General features: G+C 42.6%; 1 long non-coding RNA gene across 1 annotated transcript in view; it reads right to left on the bottom strand.

The window, feature by feature from the left end:
* Positions 1-14,039, bottom strand: part of LOC117199015 (uncharacterized) — a 145,130-nt gene that overhangs the window by 62,740 nt on the left and 68,351 nt on the right. The window contains exon 5 of the long non-coding RNA XR_007477817.1: positions 5,330-5,452. This is a non-coding gene — a long non-coding RNA (uncharacterized LOC117199015). The remainder of the gene's footprint in view (positions 1-5,329; positions 5,453-14,039) is intronic.

The raw sequence follows: 14,039 nt of genomic DNA, 5'->3' as shown, positions 1-14,039 counted from the left end.
AGGGGGTCAGAAGTGGTCACTGAAACCAATGTAGAACCCAATTAAAAGTGGGGATTTTCCAGCTTCCCTGTGACAGGTATTTTTGTGAACATTCCCCTCTCGTTTCCCCAAGGAGAGAGAGGTGGTGAAATATAAACCAAGAGTAGGAAACACTGCTCTAAGAAAGGAACTTACAGAATTTACAGTAGTGGGTGCAAAGCAAATTAATTAGGAGTAATTAAAGATACTCTAAGAGAAAACAACCCTCTGTCATGTCAACTAGGCTGAGATGGGGAAATGGTAACTGTTAACTTTTAGAGATTTTATTCCCAAGAGAGAAATAGGGCTGTCTCCCCACACTCATGCTGAGAATCTCAGGTGGGAGTGTTTTGAAAGCCACTCATCTAGGGTCTGATCTTCCATTTTGCAAGTCCAGAAATTCAATTTTGTCCACATATTCAAAGCTACTCAGGTTCTCAGGGACTTTCCTGCTCACTGACTTATAAGATCCTAAAACACAAAACAGAATGCCAAAGGTGTGAGGTTTCTTTTCACTTATAATATTTTTGTTTCTATTTTTTAAATTTAAAATAGTGGACAAAATTTTTTATTAGTTATAATACTAATATCAGGGAACCCTCTTGTACCAGCTAGCTACTGCTGTATAACAACCATGTCAAAACTTAGAGACGTAAAACAACAAGCATTTGTTTTTTCTCACACATCTAAATCCAGCAGCGCCGTTCTGGGCCAGGCTCAGCTGATCTCTCCTGGTCTCACACAGGCACTTGTGGTGAGCTGGTGGTTGGGCCATAGGCGGCTGATCTAAGATGGCCTCACACACATGTCTAGTGTTACGTGGCAATCAGCCATTGCAATATGAGTGAATGGGCCTCGTTTCTCATCACTGGGCAAGTTGGCCTGGGCGTGTTCCCGTGATGGCTGTGCAAGGTTCAGAGATACGGAGGAGTATTCAAGACCTCATGAGACCTAAGCTTAGAACTGGCACACCATCACTTCCACCAAATTTTACTAGCCGAAACAAGTCATAAAGCCAGCCTAGGTTCAAGGGGTGAAGAAATAGTCTCTACCTATTAATGGGGTCAGTCACAAAGTCACATACATGATATAGGAAAGGAAATCATTACAGCTATTTTAGCACCAATCTTCCATACCTCCCTTTCTCAGGTTCTTAGAATCTGAATTAATAAGCAGAGGTCACTTGATAAATACAAAATCAAATCTAGTTGGACAGTGCTCTGGGGTTATTTCAACCAAGCTTCAAAAGAACTTGATCAACTATACTTGCTTCAAACCCAAAATGTACCGAAACGCCAGATTGTCCCTCTCCCTCTCCTGCCACACCCACACGCCCCAAATGTCTACTTGGAGATTATCTCTCAGACTGGACTCTTTCTGCAGATGCCTTCCATTCTGCATTGTTCTTTGTTGGTTTCACTCTTCTGGTGACACCTGTTTTCACATACTAGATTTACTTTCTGTAGTCTCCACAATAATTACTATTTTAGGTTTTCAGTCAATAAAAATTTAATTGCTGCTAAAGTTGATGCAGGAAAAGATAGAGGAAAACATTCTTCATCTCCCACCCCCTCCTCAGGGGTACCAAGGCAACAGCACTCCAGAATCTGGAAGGAGAATCCTTTTCTTTTTGCTTTCATTAGCTATTGCTGTAATGACTGGGAATTTCTGGCCCTATGGTTCATAATTCAGTGGAAGAGCCCAAACATCTGTGGACCACAGGTTTCCTGCATACACAGGGACATTTCCTCAACTCTACCGGAACTGAAACCAAGTTATTTTGCAGAAATTCACGGAGCTCGAACCCTGTGAGAGTAAATTAGCATTCAGGTATTCGACACGGCTTTGGGATGAGTCTTTCAGTCGAAATTAGTTTTCTAGGCTGCTATTCCATTACACGGTGCCCTCCTTAGGAGAGCCCAAGGGAGAAATTTCTCTCTGATCTCAGAATGGGAAATAGTTGGGCTGCTTCTTAGTACTTGGAGTGGTTTTGTGGTGGCTGTTACTACAGATAATGTAGATCATGCATATGAGGGCATCTCCTTGGTGTCGCGCCTAATCTGAGACCCATTTCTAGGAAATCTATAGGACTTTGGGTGTGAATTTTAGATATTAACCTCACACCTGACTTTGCCTTATCTTTTCTAGTTCTATATACTCTCTATTCTGCTTCCCTCATTCAATTACTTTTTTTATTTTTTTGGTCCTACTTAAGATACTTATATAAACAGACTTAAATGCCCTTCAGAGCTTCAGAGAATAAACCAGCAAACAAATAAGTGCCAATTTCTCAAGAAATGTATAATATTTTAAACACTTTAAAAAATTCTTCAATTTAATCTATTTTGACAGAACACTCCCTTTTCAACTTCAGATACTACGGCTAAGTTAATCTTCTTCTCAATGGTTCATTATCATCTTTGGCTTAAGACCCCTCACATCTTTTTTTCCCCTATATCCCACTGCTATTCCTCACCTAGCCCAAGGCAACCATTTCAATGTGCTCAACGCAAGCCCTTTTGTTAATATGTGTTCTTATAAAACATATAGTTTTATATGCATGGATCGTAACAGTGTGTAAATATTGTTGTTGTAAACCTCTATCTCTCTTCTTTTTTCATCCAGCACTATGTTTTAAAGATCCAAATATTTTACTATGGGTACATCTAGTCTCTTACTTCTTTCTGCTGAATAGCATGAACCTAACACATTCTGCCTCTCTACTCCCCAAAGTGCCTCCAATCCCCTACCACCACAGAAACACTGTGAAGACAACCCTTACACACAGGGTGAGCACTTTTGAGGAACAAAAGGGTGCTATTCATAATTCCACCGAGACAGCATATGTACACTATAACTGCCCCAGACAAGCTAAAATGCCTTGTCACCTTACTCATACAGGACCTTAATAAACTCTGTGAGAATTCCTTCTGGATATGTACCCGGGATGGATTTGCTGGGTCAAGAAGTATACCTAGAGCTAACTTGCTATTACCACCAGAATCCTCTGCAGAACTTCTACACCAGTTGTCCTTCCCATCAGCAGTGCATAAGGGTTCCCATGGTCGCACACCCCTGCCAACACTTGGTATTATCCTAATCTTGCCAGTCTAGTACATGCAAAGTGATATCTCAAGTTATCTTGTATTTTTCTGTCAACTAATGAGTTTGAGCATTTCTTCATATTCTTACCTTTTTGTATTTTTTCTTTCTGTGCCTTTTGACTCTACCTTTGCCCATTTTCCATTGATGTATCCGTTTTGTTGATTTGCGACAGAAATTTTTCTAAAGTGAGCACACACTTCTTTGTCTCCATAGTGTGTAACTAGCATGACTATCTTTTCTGGCAGAACTAGAGTCACATGATGATGAGTATAAGTAACAATGCTGGGGCTATAAGATGCTATAGAATCTAGAGTTATTTGGGTACACACCAATTGTTATGGATTGAATCATGCCCCCCACTAAATGCATATGCTGAAGCCCTAACCTCGCATGTGACTATATTTGGAGCTGTGGCCTTTAAGAAGGTAATTAAAGTTAAATGAGGTCACAAGTGTATGGGGGTCCTACTCCAAGGTGGCTGTGACCCTATAAGTCGAGAGAGAGACACCAAGCAGGTGGGGCACACACAGAAAAAGGTCATGTGATGACACAGTAAGAAGGCAGCCATTTGCACACTGAGGAGAGAGGCCTTGGGAGAAACCAAACCTGACAACACCTTGATCTCAGACTTCTAGCTTCTAGAACTGAAAGAAAATAAAGTTCTGTTATCTAAGCCACCCAGTCTGTGGTATTTTGTTATGGCAGCCCTAGCAGACAAATACACTGATCAACATATAGGAAACATCTTTACATTTAGTCATTTGCATCTTCCTCTTAAGATAAGATGAAAGATGCCCAGCTGTGTGCTATACCTGGCTCTTTCCGGAAAATCATTTACCAAGTCAAGAGCAAAAGTAGCCATATTCCAAATGATTTCCTCAGACCCCAGCAAATCTTTTTTTTTAATTGCAGGTATCAGTGTCATCTGTCTTAGCAGCATCTTCCAAAGCAGCACAAACAACAGATCATGCGTACTGCCAGCTCTCTTTTATATAACTCACTCTGCTTACTCAAGGGTTTGAAGGAGGATTATCTCTCATCATTTAAGAATTTGAATGGAATTTCAGGGGAAGGAGTTTGCTTGAAAACATCAATTCTTCATCCTCTGGGGGAAATAACAGTTCTGAAGACATAATACCAGAAGAAGGATGGAAAATAAGTTTGATTTCACATAACACCAATCAAATTGACAATGGTGGTGCAGAGTGTCCCGTTGAGAACAATGCAAAGGTGAACATGAACTCAGTAGGTAAAAGTGCCATAATGGATTAGTAATGTCTGTCATGGCCCTGGGTGTCAGGTGGGGTAGGCCATATGTTTGTCATCTCTGTCTGTGTAGACCTTCACTTTGCTTTTAGTGTTTGGCTATGAAAAAATTCCTGATGTAGGCATCTTTCAAAATTTCATCTTGAATATTATGAGGCAGGAAGTTCAGTATGTTACTTACAAGTTGAAGAAAACCACTTGGGGGTTTCACCTCTCAACTCCATTTTCTTTTCTGGAAAATGCTTGGTTAATAGCAGCCTTGAGCACTTTTATGTACTTGGCACTGACGTGAGCACTTTGTATCTATTAACTCAAACTACACAGAATCCCCTTTTTACAACTAAGGTCACTGAGGCCCAAAGAGGTTAAGCAACTTTTCAAAGTCTTGGAGCCAAGAAGTGGGGATTCAAACCCAGAACTGTGATCACTTTTAAATATTACATCATTTTGATGCCTGCAAAAAAGATGGTGAACACCTTAATAGGAATTAACACTATTTTTCGCAATGAGCTGACAATAAAAATGGTTTCTTATCTTCAGGTAAACTCATGGTACTGATGTAAAAATTAAAAGGAAAAATCATGGAACTAATCAGAAAAAAAATGTTGTTTATCCATCCATGTGTTTCTGGAGTGTCCGGGATATGCCATGCCCTGTGTTGAGCTTCATGTAGATTATCTCATTTAATCCGCTAAACCATCCTATGAAGTGGTTATCCCCACTTTACGGATGAGGAAGTGAAGGCAGAGAAGTGAAGTAACTTTCTTCCAAATCACACAACTGACAAATGATGAAGCTGGGATCCCAAACTGCGCGGTCTGACTCCAGAAGCTCAGTCTTTAAAACCACTCTTTACCCTGAACCCAAAATTTGCAGTTTCACTAGGTGGGTCTCCAAGTTAGATACAGGTAAAAATCTTAAACTCCTTTAAATTGCTTACCTCTTTGGGCACTTGGAAGCATCAAAACTTGCTGTGTGACACTTGGAGTGCTTTATAAAAATTAATCAGTTCCGTCATTTCTAGGAAACTGTTCAGGATATAGACTGTGTTCAGAAATCAGGTCTTTCTTCCCCTGGAAAAGTCAGTGAATTCTTTTTCAGCTACGTGATTTCCTTTTTTTTTTTTTTTTTAAACTTATTTTCCAACGTGATATCCTCCTCTGATTCATTAAGACCCCCGAGAGAAAATACACACGGCTCCAACACCTGTGTTCTTAAAAACCTTTTGCTTCTGCTATTTATAATGGCCCAAAGATGCTGGAGGGATCTATACTTTTTCCAGCTGGAGAAAGTTTGCCATAGGTCCTGTAGGATGGTTTAGGGGACACTGCTAATTATTTTGCTGCTTGTGTGTATGCTACTGGCAACGTGTATAATCTCAAAGATTACGATCAGGGAACTGACTGCAAGCTGCCATCATAAACTCCACCAGAAATGATTTACAAAACCTGATTTAACACCATGTTTCAGAATTCTCCAGAACTGACCTTATCTTGCTGGCCTGTTCCCTATCAGACTTCAAATCTCCAAGTCACCAAACCCTTCTGGAGAGCACCCTTGAATTTCTAATGAATGTCCTGTGACTCCACAGAAGTTAACAGCACTTGGTCCAACTTTTCACTAACTGGCACCCTCCATCACCACCTTTGCCACCCGCAGACGCCGCTGGCGAGCGACTTCTGATCCTTTAGAGTAGCATCTTCCCTTACACTTAAAAGACTTCCTCTTTTCCCCACTGTGGTATTGCTTTATCCTTTTTCCCCCTCTCTTCGCCACTGTATTTCTTTTGTTTACTGTTAGTATCATATCTGCTACTTACAACCTTCATGGCCACTCTGTTCTCTCTTCCTTCCCCTCCCACTCATATATTTTCACTTTCTCTTTTGACTTCTGTCTTCTCCCCCTATTGCTTCTCTCGTGCTCCCTGGCTTTGGGCTGAGCTGAGAATCCATTTGAGCGGCTCTCTCTTAGTTTGGCCCTATAGAGTGGCTCCCCTCCAACCCCCACTTAGAGAAACCCCCTGGAACTGCCTGGCAAAGTTGGATGTGTGTGTACCTGTGGATGCATTTTTCTGGGGAGAGGACTGTGGCAGACCCTATGGACGGTTTACCCCCGCACAATTCACCATTTCCTATGCCCTTGACTTCCTTTGTCAAAGAGGCCAAAAAGCTAAAAATTTCAATTTCTCGACTTTTCTCATTTGACCAATGAGAAGGAAAACATGCCTTTCTGAATAAAAAGCAAAGCTTCACTAGGAGAAAATCCCTTCCCCTTTACTTTTTCCCGTTACTCCTGTCTGGAATGTGGATATAAAGGTTAGATGTGCAGCAGCCATCTTGCAAACATGAGGCTGCCAGCCTGAGAGTGAAGGCCTGTATGTAAGGTAGAAGGGCAGAAAGTTGGAAAGAGCTTCAGTCCCTGGCGGCACCCTTGAGCCACCGTCCCAGCTCTGGATTGCCTACCTCCAGACACAGTTTTACACGTTATGAAATACACACACACACACACACTCACACACACAATTTTTAAAAGGAGAGGTGAAAGTATAAACAGGAATTCTAAAATTTTCTTCCTGCTTCCCGATAGATTATCTTGCATGTGCCCAAGGGGCAAGCATCCCATTTTGGAGACCTCTGCTAAACAACCAAGGCACTATTATGTTAACAGAAATCCGCAAAACTTAAAACAGCAGTGATAAGGAGGGGGAAAATATACCCAGGAAAGTACACTATAAGACAGGGCGGGCTTCCCTGGTGGCAGCAGTGGTTGGGAATCCACCTGCCAATGCAGGGGACATGGGTTCGAGCCCTGGTCCGGGAAGATCCCACATGCCGTGGAGTAGCTGGGCCCGTGCGCCACAGCTACTGAGCCTGTGCTCTAGAGCCCATGAGCCACAACTACTGAGCCCACGAGCCACAACTACTGAGCCCATGAACCACAACTACTGAGCCCATGAGCCACAACTACTGAGGCCTGTGCACCTGGAGCCTGTGCTCCGCAACAAGAGAAGCCACAGCAATGAGAAGCCTGCGCACCGCAATGAAGAGTAGCCCCCGCTCGCCGCAACTAGAGAAAGCCTGCGTGCGGCAACGAAGACCCAACGCAGCCAAAAATAAATAAATTAAAAAAAAAAAAAGACAGGGTGATACTGTGAGGTCATTTGTGTCTTGTATATAAATGACTAGAAGGATGTACATAGAATGTTAATGGTAGTTGTTTTAAACTACTGTATGTTCATAGTTTTCAGCATCAACCATGTACTGGTTTTCTTATTTGCAGTAAGAAAAAAAAAAAGGAAAAAGAAATGTTACCTTAAATACCCCAGTAGTTCAAGACAGGCCTTCCCCACTTTATAAAATCACTTTTTCCTTCAAGGTGCCCTTGTCGTGGAGCTGAGTGTCTCTCTGCCCTGCACAAACATGTTCTACCGTGAGCTCCAGCCAGGCAGGTGGGGTGGTAAGGACCCGAGATGAGATGACAGCTCATTTCAAGTGGCCTCCAGCCTGCTCTGGGGGGAAGGAGGTGATCGGAGTTGGGAAAATGAAGGCCCTGTGGGACGTCACCCTTGGTGACCAGACCCCCCTCCCGTGTATCAGTGCACTTTCCCCACGGCTCACTCTACTTGTCACAAAATTGCCCTAATTTCCATCCCTGTCACAGAATCATGGGCTTTTATCCTTGGAACACTGTCTAGTCCACTTCTACCTCTTCAGAGCTGGAGAAGAGCAAGCTCTAAAAAGCTGAGGGTATGTCCAAGGTCAAAGTGGAGACATCAGCAGCAGAGTGGGGACCAGAAATCATTTAGTCGTTAACAAGCACCATACAGAATCCTCCCTGCAAGCCGGGCACTGCCATCTTTCTTACCCACACAAAAGTCCTACAGGACAGGTGTTGTCATCTCCATTTTAAAGCGGAAGAAACTAAGGCTGAGACAGATCATATGATTTTCCAAGGTTAAGAAAAGAAGCAGAACCAAGAGTTGAACCCAGCCCTATCTGGCTTCCAAATCTGGGCCGTTTCCACCATTTCAGCTGACTCAACACAGTGCTTGTGTGATCCTGTGTTACAGATGTATCCACAAAGCAGTTTACCACCATCCCTCTATAGGTGTCCTTAGCTACTGGAGCCTCAGAAAATCCATTTCAGTGCCACCTCCCTCTCCTCCTTGGTATAGGAAACGCTTCCTGAAAGCCTGTTCTCTCAGCAGCTGGTGATATTTGGTTTGATTGACACCCTGGGACCTATCACCAGACTTAAAGATGATGCTTAATTAATTGCTTGCATTAAAGAGCTGGCACTTTCTGCATTCGGGTCACACTTCCAGCCTCAATCATGTTTTCATTTCAGCAATAATATTTACATGATTAGCAAATAGTCAATTCATACTCTGGTGTGGACTTAAGCTGTGTGTGGGACTTCCCAAAGCAGATGTCCTTGACAGGTGTAAAGAAATAGGCTTTTTTTTCACAGCAAGAGCCATGAACAGGATCTTCTGCTTATTTTTCAATGAAAAATTGTGCCTGGATCAACAAATATTCATGGAGCACTGACCTCGTCTATGTGTCAGTCAACATTTCCAAGGTCCCATGGGAGCTAAAAAGACGTGCACTCACTGAGAAGTCACATTAGATTTAACTCTGTTTTTGTTTTCCCATTTTCTGGTCCAAGACCTAGATGCATAGATTAGGAAAGACATTTTATATTAGACATCTGAGTCTAATATAAAATAGATATTCACATTCGCTAAGGTTTCCCAAAATATTATCATGCAAATGGAAGAAATACATGGCCCGCATGACACTACAATTAAGTGAGTTTGTGATGTTAAATGACACTAGGATGTGAAGAGAGGTCAGACTGGAAAGAGGTGATGTACCACAGTATTATCCTATGCGATATTTTTTCATCAAGAACCTAGATAATGACACAGAAAAGCATGATTACATCTTCCAATAGCTGCACGTTGGAAGGAATAAGACAGCATTTTGGATGACAAAGTTCTTGACAGACTGGACAGTGGGCTGAATTCAAACACCATGAAATCGTGTAGGAACAAATGCCATAGAACCACCAGAACCAGTGCTGTACGGGGAGGGCATGGCTCTGCGGGGTGCCATCAGCCACCAGCTTCACATGAGGCAATGGTGGGATGTGTGCCTCAAGTCACTAACGCATCTGCTTGACTGCACGTGTCAACTACCGAGATGGAGGACAGTGAAAGCCCTGCTCTCGTTTTTACTTCTCAGCCCACCCTCAGATAGTGCAGTCGGTTGTCGGTTGTAAGTAGGTTGACCACATATGATAATATTCTAATCAGGACAGTTTTTAGAATAAAAGGGTTTGCAGGTGATAATTAAGCCTGGAAAACAGGCAAAAACCAAGACTCCTGGATAAACTGGGACCAATGTTACCTAGTTATAAGGGATATAGACAGATGGGAGGGGATTCAGAGGAGAAACTGCAGGATCAGCAGGTCTCAAAAAAAGAGATTATGGGGACTTCCCTGGTGGTCTGGTGGCTAAGACTCCACGCTCCCAATGCAGGGGGGCTGGGTTCAATCCCTGGTCGGGGAATTAGATTGTGCATGCCGCAACTAAAGATCCCACACGTGGTAACAACGATCCCGCGAGCTACAACTAAGAGCCGGTACAGCCAAATAAATAAACATAAATGAATTAATTAAAAAAAGAGATTACGGTACATCTTTGAAGAGAAATGTTTCGCCTGAGGAAGAGCCGAGAGAGGTTTATATGAAAGCTGTCTTGGGATATTCAAAGGGCAGCATATGGAAGAGGTGCGGGACTTGTGATTATGGGTCTTCAGGGATTCTGCTGTGAGGTACCCACTATAGAGAAAATGACCGCTTCTCAGGGGTACTCCCACCCAAGAGGGGGTAATGAACAACTGACCTCCAGCTATTAAAAAAAAAAAAAAAAAAACGTTTTGGAAGCCTACCTGGGTACATCCATCAATTCCTGTTCATGTGCTTACTTAGTTCTCCAAAAAAATTCCAATAAAATAGGAAGAATTCCTTGTTAATGAAATCCAGCTTCTTTTCTTTTAAAATATGACAATTGTTTAAATATATGGTGGTTCTTCTCTCTTTTTTTCAAAGAGAGCATCCTTTATGGAAATAGACACACACGGGTCTGTGATTCCCTGGTCCTCCTCTATAGGTTTATATATACTTTCTGCAGGAGATAATTTAGAGGAGAACTTTCTTCAATATTCTCAGTTGTAAAGACCAACACAAATACCATATTACACTGAATCTAAGACACCACTGATTATAAGATGCATAACTACTGTGGGGCATTTAAGAGAGAAAAAAATGCTGCCAATGAACTATACCCTGAACTTCACATTTAGATTCTAACCTTCCTGGGCCAACTCAAAACTGTCACATTTGTTTCGGTTTTTCACGTGATATTAGTATCTGTGTCATCGAGACCATTAAAAATGCAGTATTCCCTTTAAAAGCATTCCACTGTTATCTCCAGAATTTTCCCCCAAGCAACTAACACTTGATCTAAAGCTTTTGATGTTGTTGCTTTTTTGATCTAACCAGCAAAGGACAAGAGTAAGTTTCCAGACAACAACCAGGATTTTATTCTTTCTTCAAACAGTCCTTAAATTGTTTGCTGACTGAAACACTGAGGAAGTGAAGTCGTCCAGTTATGTCACCAAGAATAACAATAAAATTAGCTCTACATTGACAATGACAGCTCCATCCCAATTGGCACCCAGCAAACAGATGCCTGGGATGCTAAAATGGGAAATACGGATGTTTGAGAATTGATAACAGACAGTACCTCCATCTCCCTATCTGCTTTGTGGTCCTAGGTTATGCCCTTCGCCTGCTAATCCCCTGCCTGCTTTCCTTATTGGCTGTGAGAACCTCTCCTAGCTCCTCTTTCTTTAGCTGAGAGTCTCCTCAAGTGCTCTCCTGGGTTGTCATTTCTATTTTATGCCCAACTTTGTCTACTTTGGAAGTATTTCCAATCTTTCCGTTTTAGCTACTTTTCCATTATATGCTCATCAACTGGTAGAACACAAAGCAAAAATGAAAACGTCAAGCAAGATTCTGAATCTCAAAAGAAGACACGCGTCATCTCTCACTGTTTTTAATAAGAAGCGCTGTACAGCTTTATGGTAAAGAGGTAGTTCTTAGCTCTGGCTGGGAAGTAAAATAATTTGTAGAGATTTTTTAAATGTAGATTCCAGTGGGCTATCCCAAGTCCTACTGACTCAGACTCCCAGGGTTGGGAGTGGAATCGGGGGGAAGCAGGCACTTGTAGTTTTTAACAGAGTAACGTGGTACGCCACCTACGTTGTAAACCGTTAGGAGGACATTAGGCATTTTCCCGTTCATGCAGGGATAATTCTACTGGCAAACACCAACACAAATTTGAAACCAAGAGCCCCAACTCTACGTGTGCAGCAAAAAAAACAATTCATATGGACAGGCCACAATTTTATTCATTCAAACCATAGTATTCATACCATCCTGTTTTCAACATGTTTAAACTAAGGGGTGTGAAGGCGATCGTAATGATTGGGCATGGGGATGGGCACGGTGGGAGCACATGCTGGAAACAAAGAATGAGATTGCCTTTTTCCAGTCTTGCAACAATCCCCGATGTTGACTGGTCTGAGGCCATGGGGAAGGAAATCTCATCCTTCACACTCTTGCTACAGCTTTCCAGGGCCATTTCAGGAACAAAATGATCTGGGCATAATTCTGATTCCCTGATCTGAGGCTATTCTCTCACCTGAGAGTGGAAGGCTGTACTAGTGAGGGCCTACACTCAGGAAACATATGCTCGGGAAGTGGTGTTCAGGGCTGCAGGAGAGTCCCGATGTTCTCTACGAATCCTCTCCGTTTTTAGAAAAGGTTCTTCTGCATTTCAGGCAAGCATGAAGATCCCCCACCTTGTGTGGTGTAAGTAGATAACTGGTGATTCGACTGCTGGCCTTTTCATTGTGCCGGGGAGTTCAGAATGCAGTTTCCACACCAAAGCCCAGATTCCTCTTGCTTACCTCTTGGAGCCAGGGACCTCATGCTCATAACCAAGGAAGAGTCTGAGATTCACTGTCTCTTACGAATTTCTTTTCCTTTTGGGCCTACGGCAGAGGCTGCAAGCAAGAACTCTAGAAGCACAAACCATGCAAATCCAGTGCCGATGGCTGAAATAAGTATTTACATTGTACTTTGTCTCTGGCTACTATGTAGTGAACACACACTCTGTGCCTGGCCCTTGATCTACATTATCTCCTCACCACGACCTGTGAAATAGGTTTCAGGGGCCTCCTGTTCTACAGAGCGGGAAGCAGATGCAGGTTAAGCAACACTCCCAAAGCCATGCAATGAGTAAGGGCCGAATCCAGGAATGAATCCCGGGTCTGATTCCAGAGTCGAAGGTCTGTCAAACATCGGTTGTATGTGAAAAGCAGTGAGGAAAACCTAATTTGGATTGATGGCTAGATGGACAGATAAACAAGTAATACTACATAAATATATAGATACATACATATAATAGAACGTACATTACAGAACCTAGGTGGTAGTTATATCGGTGTTCTCTGAAAGATTCTAAGCGAAAGAGTAGCATTGACATATATGCACTACCAAATGTAAAATAGCTAGCTAGTGGGAAGCAGCTGCATAGCACAGGGAGATCAGCTCCGTTCTTTGTGACCACCTAGAGGATGGGATAGGGAGGGTGGGAGGGAGACGCAAGAGGGAGGGGATATGGGGATATATGTATACGTATAGCTGATTCACTTTGTTATACAGCAGAAACTAACACACCATTGTAAAGCAATTATACTCCAATAAAGATGTTAAAAAAAAAAGTTTTGTATGTTGGAAAAAATTTGAAATCAAGTGTTGGGGAAAAGAAAGAAAGGGAGTGAGGGAATCAAAGATATAGCCAATGAAACATTCTTTCAAGGACCTGTCTCATGTTTCACTATGTATCTTAGAATTTTAAATTCAACTTAATTCGACAACTATGTATTGAGGCTTTATTGTGTGCCAGGCACCAAAACACCTGCCAGCCTAGGGTGCTAAATTCATGGCAGGTGCTGTAAGCACACACAACAGAACACTTCTGGGGTTCAAACCCAGAAGCTCACCCTGACTTAACCTGCAGTACGAGGCTGACTTTGATAAAGGGCTGTAATGAATGGGTGAAGAGCTACAGAAACACGAGGACAGATACACTAATAACTGACAGGTCTGGGAAGATGCCTGGGAACAGGTGAAATGTGAATTGTGCCTTGGAAAACAGGGAAGACGTCAAAACGTCTGAACTGTTTTTACTCAAAACTCTTCTAACCCAAACACGTGGGTTTTTTCCCCACACCAACCAATCCTCTGATACCACCTGAGTGTCCTACAATGCAATTCAATTTTGATACTACCTGCTGGAGGTAGAGTCAGATCCCATAAGCTAAGGGCTCAGTCCCCCCCAAGACTGTCCCCAGTTTACTTATTTATTTTATTTTTGGCTGCTTTGGGTCTTCGTTGCTGCGCGCAGGCTTTCACTAGTTGCGTCGAGCGGGGGCTACTCTACGTTGCGGCGCGCGGGCTTCTCATTGCGGTGGCTTCTCTTGTTGTGGAGCATGGGCTCTAGGCACGCAGGCTT

Source organism: Orcinus orca, chromosome 6 (genome assembly GCF_937001465.1).
Source record: "Orcinus orca chromosome 6, mOrcOrc1.1, whole genome shotgun sequence".
Taxonomy (NCBI): Eukaryota; Metazoa; Chordata; class Mammalia; order Artiodactyla; family Delphinidae; genus Orcinus; species Orcinus orca.
This window is presented reverse-complemented; position numbering and strand designations above follow the sequence as displayed.